Source organism: Hemitrygon akajei, chromosome 6 (genome assembly GCF_048418815.1).
Source record: "Hemitrygon akajei chromosome 6, sHemAka1.3, whole genome shotgun sequence".
In the NCBI taxonomy this organism is placed as follows: Eukaryota; Metazoa; Chordata; class Chondrichthyes; order Myliobatiformes; family Dasyatidae; genus Hemitrygon; species Hemitrygon akajei.
The window spans coordinates 101,550,874-101,565,208 of record NC_133129.1 but is presented as its reverse complement, the minus strand read 5'-3'; the positions used below and the strand labels follow the sequence as shown (position 1 = coordinate 101,565,208).

General features: G+C 40.2%; 1 protein-coding gene across 1 annotated transcript in view; it reads left to right on the top strand.

Annotated features, from left to right (window-relative positions):
- LOC140729827 (polyunsaturated fatty acid 5-lipoxygenase-like) overlaps window positions 1-14,335 on the top strand; it is a 56,313-nt gene that overhangs the window by 14,780 nt on the left and 27,198 nt on the right. The gene's annotated exons all lie outside the window — the stretch shown is intronic.

Sequence of the window (14,335 nt, the reverse complement as noted above, 5' to 3'; positions counted from 1 at the left end):
GTATGTTCTATTTGGATTATTCCTGCCAAAATGTAGAACCTCACACTTCTCAGCATTAAACTCCATCTGCCAAAGTTCAGCCCATTCTTCTAACCGGCATAAATCTCCCTGCAAGCTTTGAAAACCCACCTCATTATCCACAACACCTCCTACCTTAGTATCATCGGCATACTTACTTATCCAATTTACCACCCCATCATCCAGATCATTTATGTATATTACAAACAACATTGGGCCCAAAACAGATCCCTGAGGCACCCCACTAGTCACCGGCCTCCATCCCGATAAACAATTATCCACCACTACTCTCTGGCATCTCCCATCTAGCCACTGTTGAATCCATTTTATTACTCCAGCATTAATACCTAACGACTGAACCTTCTTAACTAACCTTCCATGTGGAACTTTGTCAAAGGCCTTGCTGAAGTCCATATAGACTACATCCACTGCCTTACCCTCGTCAACATTCCTTGTAACTTCTTCAAAAAATTCAATAAGGTTTGTCAAACATGTCCTTCCACGCACAAATCCATGCTGGCTACTCCTAATCAGATCCTGTCTATCCAGATAATTATAAATACTATCTCTAAGAATACTTTCCAGTAATTTACCCACCACTGATGTCAAACTGACAGGTCTATAATTGCTAGGCTTACTTCTAGAATCCTTTTTAAACAATGGAACCACATGAGCAATACGCCAATCCTCCGGCACAATCCCTGTTTCTAATGACATCTGAAAGATCTCCGTCAGAGCTCCTGCTATCTCTACACAAACTTCCCTCAAGGTCCTGGGGAATATCCTGTCAGGACCCGGAGATTTATCCACTTTTAAATTTCTTAAAAGCGCCAGTACTTCCACCTCTTTAATTGTCATAGGTTCCATAACTTCCTTACTTGTTTCCCACACCTTACACAATTCAATATCCTTCTCCTTAGTGAATACCGAAGAGAAGAAATCGTTCAAAATCTCTCCCATCTCCCTCGGCTCCACACATAGCTGACCACCCTGATTCTCTAAGGGACCAATTTTATCCCTCACTATCCTCTTGCTTTTAATATAACTGTAGAAACCTTTCGGATTTACTTCCACTTTATTTGCCAAACCAAACTCGTATCTTCTTTTAGCTTTTCTAATCTCTTTCTTAAGATTCCTTTTACATTCTTTATATTCCTCGAGCAATTCCTTTACTCCATGCTGCCTATATCTATTGTAGACATCCCTCTTTTTCCGAACCAAGTTTCTAATATCCCTTGAAAACCATGGCGCTCTCAAACCTTTAACCTTTCCTTTCAACCTAACAGGAACATAAAGATTCTGTACCCTCATAATTTCACCCTTAAATGACCTCCATTTCTCTATTACATCCTTCCCATAAAACAACTTGACCCAATCCACTCTCTCTAAATCCCTTCGCATCTCCTCAAAGTTAGCCTTTCTCCAATCAAAAATCTCAACTCTAGGTCCAGTCCTGTCCTTCTCCATAATTATATTGAAGCTAATGCTATTGCGATCACTGGACCCGAAGTGCTCCCCAACACATACATCTGTCAGCTGACCTATCGCATTCCCTAACAGGAGATCCAACACTGCCCCATCTCTAGTCGGTACTTCTATGTATTGTTGCAAAAAACTATCCTGCACACATTTCACAAACTCTAAACCATCCAGCCCTTTTACAGAATGAACTTCTCAATCTATGTGTGGAAAATTAAAATCTCCCACAATCACCACCTTGAGTTTACTACAAATATCTGCTATCTCCTTACACATTTGCTCTTCCAACTCACACTCCCCATTAGGTGGCCTATAATACACTCCTATCAGTGTTACTACACCTTTCCCATTCCTCAATTCCACCCAAATAGCCTCCCTAGAGGAGCTCTCTAATCTATCCTTCCAAAGCACCGCCATAAGATTTTCTCAGACAAGCAATGCAACACCTCCTCCTCTGGCCCCTCCTACTCTATCACACCTGAAGCAACTAAATCCAGGAATATTTAGTTGCCAATCACACCCTTCCTGCAACCATGTTTCACTAATAGTTACAACATCATAATTCCAGGTATCAATCCACGCTTTAAGCTCATCCACCTTTCTTACAATGCTCCTAGCATTAAAATAGATACATTTAAAATACTCTCCACCTCCTCCTCTCTTTTCATCCCTAACAATGCATTCAAATTTATTATCCTTTTCTTTCTTCTCCCCTACATCTTCGGGCTGAGCGCATCCCTTCTCCATCACCTGCTTTTCCTCCCTCACACACTGTCTACTTACTTGCTCTACTGGTGAACTAACCTCCTCTCCCATAGTTTCCTCAAATTGATTCCCACCCCCCCATCTTACTAGTTTAAAGTCTGCCCTGTAGTCCTAGCAAACCTCCCCGCTAGGATATTGGTCCCCCCAGGATTCAAGTGTAACCCGTCCTTCTTGAACAGGTAACGCCTGCCCCAGAAGAGGTCCCAATGATCCAGAAACTTGAATCCCTGCCCCCCGCTCCAATCCCTCAGCCACGCATTCATCCTCCATGCATGGCACAGGCAGTAATCCCGAGATTACTACCTTTGCGGTCCTTCTTCTTAACTGCCTTCCTAACTCCCTATACTCTCGTTTCAGGACCTCTTCCCCTTTCCTACCTATGTCATTGGTACCTACATGTACCACGACCTCTGGCTCCTCACCCTCCCACTTCAGGATATCTTGGACGCGATCAGAACCGTCCCGAACCCTGGCACCAGGGAGGCAAACTACCATCCGGGACTCCCGATCACCTCCACAGAACCGCCTGTCTGAACCCCTGACTATCGAGTCCCCTATTACTATGGTCCTCTTTCTTCTATCCCTACCCTTCTGAGCTACAGGGCCGTCCTCTGTGCCGGAGGCCCGGCCACTGTCACTTCCTCCAGGTAGGCTGTCCCCCCCAACAGTACTCAAACATGAGTACTTATTGTCAAGGGGTACAGCCACTGGGGTACTCTCTAGTACCTGCCTCTTCCCCTTCCTGACCGTGACCCACCTATCTGCCTCCCGTGGCCCCGGAGTGACCACCTGCCTGTAACTCCTCTCTATCACCTCCTCACTCTCCCTGACCAGCCGAAGGTCATCGACCTGCAGCTCCAGTTCCCTAACTCGGTCCCTCAGGAGCTGCAGTTCGACGCACCTGGCGCAGATGTGGACGTCCGGGAGGCTCGGAGACTCCAGGATCTCCCACATCCGACACCGAGAACAACAAGCTGCCCTCACACTCATACTTCCCGAATAACTGAAAATAACAAGGAGAACTAAAAGATAAGCTTACTGTGCCCTCTTCCGCCTAAGCCCTACACTCTGCTCCCGGCTCACTCCGCTGCCCGCTGCTTAAGGCTGCATTCTTTTCATATCTTCCCTCCTTCCCAGGCCTCCTTCACGCGCCTGCGCAGTCCCGCCTCTCACAACTCCGATCTGAGAAGCAATTTGAAAATGGCCGCCGTCGCCGCCGCACTTCCTCTCAAAGCCTCGCTGTCTTCTTCCAAAAGAGAACATGGAACAGTAAATCGCCGTACAGACCCTTCGGCCAACAATGTTTTGCCGACTCTAACCGGTTTATATAAAGAGTAAAATAGAGAAAGAAAATGTTAATAAAGTAATAAATAGACAAAATAAAAATTACGAATCGATCACTAAACCACGTCACACAATATACAGCCGGAGAACCAGAAGTGTCCCAAAAATCTTTCTCGCTCTCTCTCTCTATCTATCTCTCTGTCTGTCTGTCTGTCTATCTATCTATCTCTTCCTCTCACACACTCTCTCTCTCGGTGTTCTTGTCTGTCTCTTGTCTTGTCCAGCTCTTTACACCAGTCATGACCCTGCCTAGGATTCCCACTCGCCGAGACCGATTCTGTCTGTCGATGGAGTAGCACTGATTTTCTGCTGCTCTTAGTTTTCTCTCCCTCCCCCCAGCTTAAATTTTGAAGTAAACATTTTTAATTGCTGATTCTTGAAGGGGAGTAATATGTCTATGCCTATGAGAATCCGCATGAACCTACTGACAAAGGTAATGGAAAAGGAAAGATGCCAAAGGAAAGATCTGATGAAATGCCAGCATGGGCTGAAAATATCATTCGTACACTGAAATCAATTCAAGATCAGACTAAGGCAATTAAAGATCAACTGGAAAAGAATAATAATGAAATGAAGTTATTTCTGGGAAAACTTAAAGATGTGGAAACTCAAGTTACTAAACATGAAGAGGATTTGAAGTCAACTAAGCAAAAACTGTCTGAAACTACGACCCGTTTGGAAAAATATAGTAATAAGATTATTGATTTGGAAACTAAGTCTCGCCGAAACAACATACGAATTGTTAGATTGCAAGAAGGAGCTGAAAATGGAGACTTAACGGTTTACTTTGGTAAGCTCTTTCATGATCTATTTCCGACTATTTTATCACAGCCGCCTGCTATTGAAAGAGCACACAGGCTGTCCACTTCGAAATTTAAAGATTCAACCAGACCAAGATTTGTTTTGGTTTGTTTTCATCACTTTAAAATTAAAGATCAAATAATGCGACAGGCAAGAAAACAGAGTTTTCAGATTCAGTCAGTCTGAGCTCCGTTTTTATGAAGATTATCTGAAAGAAGTAATGAAACAAAGAGCAAGATTTGCTTTGGTAATGAAATAAGCATATGATAAGAAACAATTCCCCTCTTTGAGTTACCCGACAAGAAAGAAAGTTTTTCCTCCTAATTCTTCCCCATGTACTTTCTTTGACCCAAAAGTCGCGCGGGATTTTGTCCAGGCGATACCTGTCACCGCCACTGACGTTACTACCAAATGAACTATCTGAAAAGCTGTTTGATTATCTGTATCTTACTTGCATTTCGAAAAGAAGATAGATGAAGGCTATTTGGATATTTCATTGACAGATTAATAAAAGAAGAAAAGAAAACCTGCTCATCATTACATCCTATTGGAGTTTTTTTTTTGGAAAGAAGATTTACAGTTCAAGTTTGACTGTTTAAATGGTTAATTACATATTTGACTGAGAAAAGAGGATAAAAGGATTTGTTCCTTTTATCTAATATTTGCTTTGATGTTTTTTTGTTCTTTCTTAAATTATTAACTGGTAGTTTTTTTCCTACCAATAGGGTTTCTCTTATATATATATATATATATATATATATATATATATATATATATATATATATCTGGGAGGGTTTAGTTACTATGATATTACTAATTAATATTTTACATGATGGAATTTAAACACTCTCCTTTGTTGAGACGTTACTGTCTTTCTTGCAAAGTCATTTTATTTTTTTTTTGTGTACTGGCTGGGGGAGGGAGAGACGAGTCCAACAGAGCGGCCCATGACTTCGCACCTATCTTAGTTCGTTTGCCTTTTTTTCGGGCTTTTGGGAAGGTGGGTTAGGTTTAGAGTTAGGAGTCTTTTCCTATTGGGTAGTTTCGGAGCATGCGTATTTTCTATATGGCTGTATTCTTCATCACCGCCATCTTTGATAATCCCGTATTGGTATGTGTTCTGCGCATGTATAAAGTAAATTGGAATAAAATTATAGTATGGCAGCTAAACGGATTAATGTAATAAGTTGGAATGTACGTGGTTGGAATCATCCTATTAAATGAAAATAGACCTTTAAAATTATTAATCGATTCCAACCTGATATAATTTTTGCTCAGGAGACGCATATCAGGGCGGGAGATCAAAATAAATTTTTTCGCTGGTGGAAGGGAATACAACTCCATGCTACCTCTCATAGCAAAACTAGGGGCGTGTCTATCTTTATTAAATCTAATATATTTACTCAAGAGGATATTGAATCAGATTCTAATGGTAGATTTTTAATTGTTAAAGGGGTGATTTGTAATAGAAAGGTTGTTTTGGTTAATTTGTATGATCCTAATTTAGATGATCCTTCATTTTTAAAAAAAATATTTGCTTTACTGCCAGATTTAAATGAGTATATGTTGATAATGGGTGGGGATTTTAGCTGTTGTTTAACTCCTATGATCGATAAGAGCTCAACTAATCAACGACTTCCAAATCATTCTGCGTCAGTTATTAACTCCTTATTGACCGATTTTGGGTTGATCGAATTATGGAGGCATTTACACCCTGATAACAGAGAATATTCTTTTTTTCATATGTTTATAAAAATATTCGAGGATTGATTATATCATAGTTGATCGCCGTCTTTTGCCTAAAGTTAAAAACTGTGTAAATGACGCTATTGCTATATCTGATCATGCACCTTTGAGTTTGTTCTTTGAATTTGACAATGTCATTTTTGGCCGTCCACTATGGTGCATGTCTCAGACTTTATTGCAAAACTCTGACTTTATCAGTTTTATCGAAAGCCAGATAAAAGAATTTTTTCTTTTTAATGATATAGGAGGTATGTCTAAATTAATTATATGGGATACATTCAAAGCATTTTTACGTGGTCAGATTATTTCTTATTCAACTAAACTTAAAAAACAGACTAAAGCAGAATCAGATAAAATTTGAAAACAAATTAAAGATTTAGATAATATCTATGCGACTTCATGTAATATTAACTTATTTTAAAAAAGGTGGAACTTCAATCACAATATAACCTATTATTAACTCATCCAATTGAAGGTTATCTACTTAAGTTAAAGAGCCAATTTTATATGTTTGGAGATAAAAATAATAAACTACTTGCATCTCAATTAAAATCAGCTGGAGCCAAGAGGCAAATTTTGAAAATTCGTAGAAAAGATGGTACCCTGGCTCGGGATTATGAAGAAATTAATAAGATTTTTCAAGATTTTTATACTGAACTTTATAAATCTCAATGTCCAGTAGACTCTTCTGAAATGAATGCTTTTTTTTTACAAAAGATTGCTTTTCCTAAAATTTCTGCTGAGGATCAAAAAACTCTTGATGCCCAAATTACTGAATCCGAAATTCATAAATCTATTTTCTCAATGCAATCTGGTAAGGTCCCGGGACTTGATGGTTATCCTGTAGAATTTTATTTAAAAATTGGAAAATTGCTTTCTCCATATATGTTGGAGATGTTTAAAGAATCTTTTGTGAAAAGTGATTTACCCTCTACTTTTTATGAAGTTTCTATTTCTTTAATTCTCAAAAAGAATAAAGATCCTACTGATTGTGCCTCAAACAGACCTATTTCATTATTGAATGTTGATGCTAAGATTCTCTCAAAGATAATGGCCAATTGGTTGGAGAGTTTTTTGGATAAAATCATTTTTTAAAGATCAAACAGGCTTTAAAAAGGGTCATTACTCTTTCTCAAATGTTCAGAGATCATTTAACATTATATATTCACCTTCTTCTAAAACTCCACAATGCGTTATATCTTTGGATGCTGAAAAAGCATTTGATCGAGTCGAATGGAAATATTTATTTAATGTTTTAGAAAAAATTTGGTTTTGGTATCGATTTTAATAATTGGATTAAAATGATATATAAAGCTTCTATTACTACTGTTGTCACTAATAACTGTAGGTCTCCTTTTCTTCAGCTATCACGGGGGACAAGACAAGGTTGTCCATTAAGTCCTTTGTTATCTAACTTAATATTAGAACCTCTTGCTATTGCTCTTCGTGAAGCTGAAAATATTCATGGGATTTTTGTGAATGAGACCATGCACAAGATCTCTCTTTACGCTGATGATTTATTGGTATATATATCTAAGCCCGATGAATCTATTCCTGCTTTGCTAAAATTATTTGACAAATTCAGAGCCTTTCAGGATATAAAATAAATTTTAGTAAAAGTGAATTACTTCCTTTAAATGAATCTGTCTCTATATATGATAATATTCCTTTTAAAGTTACGGATACTTTTAGATATTTAGGTGTTACAATTACTAAAAAAAATAAGGATCTTTATAAAGCCAATTTTCCTCCTTTAGTGGACTCTATGAAATGCTCCTTTAGTAGATGGAGCCCACTTACATTTTCACTTGTTGGTCGTATTCATGTAGTTAAAATGATGATTTTACCAAATTTTTTATATTTATTTCAGAATATTCCTGTTTTTTGACTAAGAAGTTTTTTGATCGGATTGATTCTATTATTCTATCTTTTATTTGGGATAATATAAGACCAAGAATGGGTAAATGTCATTTGCAAAAGTTGAAAAAGGATGGAGACCTCTCTTTGCCTAATCTAAGATTGTATTATTGGGCTGTTAATTTGTGATTTGTGTCCTTTTGGTTATATTGAGGTGATAGGAATGATCGGCCAATCTGGGTAGACCAGGAACTGAGAGCTGTGGAACAGTTTTATTTAACTTCATTATTAGGAGTTGCTCTACCTATACAATTAGCTAAAGTTGTTAATTTAAACCTATATCCTATGTTAAGCACTCTTTACAAATTTTGATCCAGTGCCACAATTTTTTTAAATCATAAAAAGTTTAAACTTTGTAGTTTAATTCATCATAATTACTTTTTTAAACCTTCTTGGAGTGATCCAATTTTTTTACTTTGGAAAAATAAAGGTATTAATTCTTCTTCGGATTTATTTTAAGAAGGCAGATTGATGTCTTTTGAACAATTAGTTGATAAATATTCTCTCTCATATTCACACTTTTTACAATATCCAAGTTAGACATTTTTTACAAAAATATTTAGGTAATTTTCCCTACAGATTGGAGGCTGACTTGCTAGATACTATTATGAATATGAACCCCTCGTTAAAAGGTTCTATTGGAAGAATTTATAATTTATTTTTACAATGGGATAAGCGTCCTTTACTTAAGATTAAACAGGATTGGGAGAAGGAACTCAATTTGACTTTTATATGGGAGGATTGGACACGGATTTTGAAGCTGGTTAACTCTTCTTCGATCTGTGCTAGTCATTCACTGATTCAATTGAAAATTGTAGATCGTTACCATTTGACGAAGGTGAGACTTTCTAAAATATTTCCCAATGTTGACAAGTATTGTGATAGATATATAACAGACATAGCTACACTGACACATATGTTCTGGCCATGTTCTATATTAAAACAGTTTTGGAAGTCAGTCTTTTCGACAATTTCTGAAGCACTCAGAATCAATTTACAACCTAATAAGTTGACTATGCTTTTTGGAATAATTCCTCAAAATATCAATGTCTGACCAACATGTTATTGCGTTTGTTACATTGATAGCTAGGAGGGCCATCTTGTTGAAATGGACGGATATTGTCAGCTCCTACTTTGTCACAATGGTTCTCTCAAGTGATGCTGTGTCATCACTTTGGAGAAAATGTTGGAGAAAATTAGAAGTCGAACCTTTGAACCTTTATTTGATTTTGAGAAGGGATGGGGCTCATTTGCTCGTTATTATCATTTCAGTTAACTGATAGATTCCCTCCACGATCTAAATGCAAATTTTTTTGATATATCTTTTTTCCTTGATGGCGGTTTGATATTTATTTTTAGAAGCTTTTTGTATGATGCATGGCTCTGGGGTTGTACCTCCAATGGGTTTCTTATTTTTCTGTCACTTTTCTTGCTTAGTAGGGTTTTTTTAATTCACAAAATTTTCAATCCTGAAGATAATTTCCTCTTTTATGAGGCATTGTAAGTGCTGTTACTTCAATGTACTTGTGCTATTTTTGAATAATAATAATAAAAAGATCTGAAAAGGATTCACACTCGCATCTCCAGACCATCACCACATTCCAAGCTGACACCATCTTGTCTTCCAGCCTTCCATTTTGTGTTACACATCTTAGCATATTCCAAAGAGGAATTGGAATTTAACCCATTCCTTACAATGGTGTAATTTCCACTTGGTTGTTACGCATCACAGATTTCACAATCTGTATTATTCAAATTACATGAACAGAACACTTACAAATAACCAAAAGGTGCAGAAAAACCAACCACGTCATTCAGTAACATGTACCGTCCTCCCAGCCAGACTGCAGTTTGGTTTTACTGTTGAAGGGCCGAGGAAAGAAGCTGCAGAAAGTTGTGAACTCAGTCAGTTCCATCAGAGATACTAGTCTCTGTATCATCCAGAATATTCAGTGATTCAAAAAGGCATGATTAAGGACCCCATCACCCAGTACATGCCCTCTTCTCATTGCTACCATTAGGAAGGAGGTACATGAGCCTGAAGGCACACACTCAGTGATTCAAAAACAGCTTCTTCCCCTCTGCCATCAGACATAAGACTTCTGAATTAACATGAAGTCATGAACACTACCCCACTACTACTTTTTGCACTACTTATTTATCACACACACTCACATGCATATGCCTACACACACTTACACATGCACAGACTGCGCGCACGCACACACACACAAGTATATACTCGCTGCACTTCACAGTTTTTATTATTATGTATTCCAATGTTCCGCTACCGCAAAAACAAAAACACAAGAAGGGCTGAGAGTGAACTGCTGACTTTTTCGGGATGAAGGGAGATTTTTACTACTCGGGTAAAGAGAGGCGAGACTGTGCAGGCGTGTGACGTCAGCCAGTGGAGCGCGAAAGTTTAAACAGAAAGCAGCCATATCCAGCAGGCAGCGTCGAGCAGGCTTTGGCTCAACAAGCTTAGGAGGTGACAAGGCGAGGTAGGAAGTATGTGTGTGAGGCCAGTTTTCTGTGCTCCGTGTCAGATGTGGGGCGTGCTGGAGTCTCCCAGCTTCCCGGACGGCCATATCTGTACCAGGTGTGTCGAGCTGCAGCTCCTTAAGGGAAAGTGTTAAGGAACTGTTAAGGAAGTGTTAAGCTCGATTACCTTCGTCTGGTCAGGGAGAGCGAGGAGGTGACAGAGTGGAGTTACAGGAAGGTGGGGTCACACTGGGGACACGGGAGGCAGACAGGTAGGTCACAGTCAGGAGGGGGAAGGGGAAGAGACAGGTACTAGATCCTGGAAAGTGTAATAATAACAGAGTTGTTGTGATGGGAGATTTTAATTTCCCAAATATCGATTGGCATCTCCCTAGAGCGAGGGGTTTAGATGGGGTGGAGTTTGTTAGGTGTGTTCAGGAAGGTTTCTTGACACAGTATGTAGATAAGTCTACAAGAGGAGAGGCTGGACTTGATTTGGTAATGGGTAATGAACCTGGTCAGGTGTCAGATCTCTCAGTGAGAGAGCATTTTGGAGATAGTAATCATAATTCTGTCTCTTTTACAATAGCATTGGGGAGAGATAGGAACAGACAAGTTAGAAAAATGTTTAATTGGAGTCAGGGGAATTATGAGGCTATCAGGCAGGAAACTGGAAGCTTAAATTGGAAACAGATGTTCTTAGGGAAATTTATGGAAGGAATGTGGCAAATATTCAGGGGATATTTCTGTTGAGTTCTGTATAGGTACGTTCCAATCAGACAGGGAAGTTATGGTAGGGTACAGGAAACATGGTGTACAAAGGCTGTAATAAATCTAGTCAAGAAGAAAAGAAAAGCTTACAAAAGGTTCAGAGAGCTAGGTAATGTTAGAGATCTAGACGATTATAAGGCTACTAGGAAGGAGCTTAAGACGGAAATTAGGAGAGCCAGAAGGGGCCATGAGAAGGCCTTGGCAGGCAGAATTAAGGAAAACCCTAAGGTATTCTACAAGTATGTGAAGAGCAAGAGGATAAGATGTGAAAGAATGGGACCTATCAAGTGTGACAGTGGGAATGTGTGTATGGAACTGGAGGAAATAGCAGGGGTACTTAATGAATACTTTACTTCAGTATTCACTATGGAAAAGGATCTTGGTGATTGTAGCGATGACTTGCAGCAGACTGAAAAGCTTGAGCATGTAGATATTAAGAAAGAGGATGTGCTGGAGCTTTTGGAAAGCATCAAGTTGAATAAGTCGCCGGGACTGGATGAAATGTACTCTAGACTACTGTGGGAGGCGAGGATCTTTGCATCATCAATGAGGATGGGAGAGATTCTGGAGGATTGGAGGGTTGTGGATGTTCTTCCTTTATTCAAGAAAGGGAGTAGGGATAGCCCAGGAAATTATAGACCAGTGAGTCTTAACAGAGAGTTTGGTAAGTTTATGGAGAAGATCCTGAGAGGCAGGATTTATGAAAACTTGGAGAAGTATTATATGATTAGGAATAGTCAGCATGGCTTTGTAAAGGGCAGGTCGTGCTTTACAAGCCTAATTGATTTTTTTTTAAGATGTGACTAAACACATTGATGAAGGAGGAGCAGTAGATGTAGTGTATATGGATTTCAGCAAGGCATTTGATAAGGTACCCTATGCAAGGTTTACTGAGAAAGTAAGGAGGCATGGGATTCAAGAGGACATTGCTTTGTGGATTCAGAACTGGCTTGCCCACAGAAGGCAAAGAGTGGATGTAGACAGGTCATGGATGCTGGTGACCAGTGGAGAATCTCAGGGAACAACACACACAAAATGCTGGTGGACCACAGCAGGCCGGGCAGCATCTATAGGGAGAAGCGCTGTCGAAGTTTTGGGCCGAGACCCTTCGTCAGAGAATCTCAGGGATCTGTTCTGGGACCCTTACTCTTCGTGATTTTTATAAATGACCTGGATAAGGAAGTGGAGGGATGGATCAGTAAGTTTGCTGATGACTCAAAGGTTGGAGGTGTTGTGGATAGTATGTAGGGCTGTCAGGGGTTATAGCAGGATATTCATAGGATGCAAAACTGGGCTGAGAAGTGGCAGATGGCGTTCAACCCATATAAGTGTGAAGTGGTTCAGTTATTATGTCAAATATGATGGCAGAATATAGTAATAATTGTAAGACTCTTGGCAGTATGGAGGATCAGAGGGATCTTGGGGTCCGAGTCCATAGGACGCTCTAAGCAGCTGCGCAGGTTGACTCTGTGGTTAAGAAGGTGTATGATGTATTGGCCTTCATCAATCATGGAATTGAACTTTGTAGCCTGGAGGTAATGTTGCAGATTTTTTGGACCCTAGTCAGACCCCACTTGGAGTACTGTGCTCAGTTCTGGTAGCCTCACTACAGGAAGGATGTGGAAGCCATAGAAAAGGTGCAGAGGAGATTTACAAGGATGTTGCCTGGATTGGGGAGCATGCCTTATGAGAATAGGTTGAGTGAACTTGGCCTTTTCTCCTTGGAGCGAAGGAGGATGAGAGGTGACCTGATAGAGGTGTACAAGATGATGAGAAGTATTGATCCAATGGATAGTCAGAGGCTTTTTTCCCAGGGCTGAACTGGTTACCACAAGAGGACACAGGTTTAAGGTGCTGGGGAGTAGGTAAAGAGGAGATGTCAGAGGTAAGATTTTTACTCAGAGAGTGGTGAGTGCATGGAATGGGCTGCCAGCAACAGTCCTGGAGGCAGGTACGATAGGTTCTTTTAAGAGGCTTTTATATATGTACATGGAGCTTCGCTCCTGAATTTCTGAATGAGGCTACCATGGGGAACTTTGTCAAACATCTTACTAACATCCACGCACACTACATCCATTGTTCCACCTTTGTTAATGTGCTCTGTCACATCCTCAATCAATTCAGTCAGGCTAGTGAGATATGACTTATCCATCACAACGCCTTGCTGGCTATCCCTAACCCCGCCCATTAGATCCCTAATCGGTCCAAATGCTCGTAAATCCTGTCTCTAAAAATCTTCTCCAATAATTTGCCCACCATTTATTAAGACTTACTGGTGTATAATTCAAAGGATTATCCCTACTCCTTTTCTTGAAGAAAGGAATAATATTTGCCACTCAAACTTTACACTGGGTTTCACACAACCCAAAAACCTTACAGTTTAGTGTGACTGAGTGATTCGACCAGTTTACCTTCATAAACTTTCCTTCAGTGTTGCTTGCAGGGATCTACAGAGGCACCAGGAACCAGCATTGGCATGATACCCCGTGACCCAGCTGTAGAGATTCTGTTCCACTGGCCCCTCTCCGGACGGTGACTGGGTGAACTGGCCAGCAAGCTGTTGGCTGCTTTAAGAACATTGGTCACTGGTTTCATTTCCCTGTGGGGGCAGACCAGGGGTGTTGGGTGGAACTAGAAGGGTAGTTCCTGTTCCTGCTACCTTACATCTCCAGTGAAGGGCTTTGGTTTTCTTGAGGCATTGAAAGTGTGTGTTTGTATGTGGGCAGCTGGTAGGATGCTCTTGGTCTCTGCCAACATCATGCTGAGCTCTACACTCTGGCACTTGTGCATGGCCTGGCCCTCATCCATGCCCAACCAGGAGCTACAGCCTTTGGTGAACTTCCCACTCATGGGCTGGTAGTGAGCCACAGCCCTCAGTGAGCTCTACACGAATGCCGTGGCTGTGACCCACGTCTCTCATTGAGCTTCAGACACATGACCTGGAGCTGACCCAAAGCTGGCGATGAGCTCCATGGTGGTGACCCACAGCCCAAGGCTTGGCAGTGTCAGA